This window comes from Micromesistius poutassou (genome assembly GCF_964030765.1).
Source record: "Micromesistius poutassou genome assembly, chromosome: 24".
In the NCBI taxonomy this organism is placed as follows: Eukaryota; Metazoa; Chordata; class Actinopteri; order Gadiformes; family Gadidae; genus Micromesistius; species Micromesistius poutassou.
The window spans coordinates 2,889,314-2,889,812 of NC_140294.1; positions in this window are offsets into that span (position 1 = coordinate 2,889,314).

Here is a 499-nt window from a genome sequence, read left to right on the forward strand (position 1 = left end):
GTTCCGCCCCTCTGTGGTGATACCCGCTCCCACCACAGGGTGTCGCTCATAACACTGATTATAGGAATGCTGCTTGTATGCGCCAGGGCACAGGTAGTAGACTATAGCAAAGACAGGTCAAAAGGGTATTTACACACGTTTAATGTGTATGCAAGACAATACTTAACACACTCCAGGATGAGAGCAAAGGGCTAGAAAGGAGAGCAGATATAGGAGAGAGGAGGAAGAGAATAGAGAGGAAGGAGAGAGGAGAAACTAAGAGGGGAGGATGGAGAGGAGAGAAGAGCTGACAAGACAAAGTCACGGTCACTCACACACATGAGGATAATCTTTACAGTCACTGTGACCTTTGTGTTAGTGTGTTACACATGTTGGGTTGTTGCATGGTGGGCATTAAAAGTAAGTCGACTCATCAGCTGTTTTTCTATTTTTATTTAAATCAGAAAAGTTGTCATACATTTTATTGTGTCTTCATTCATGATTCAGAAGAAAGTAACAA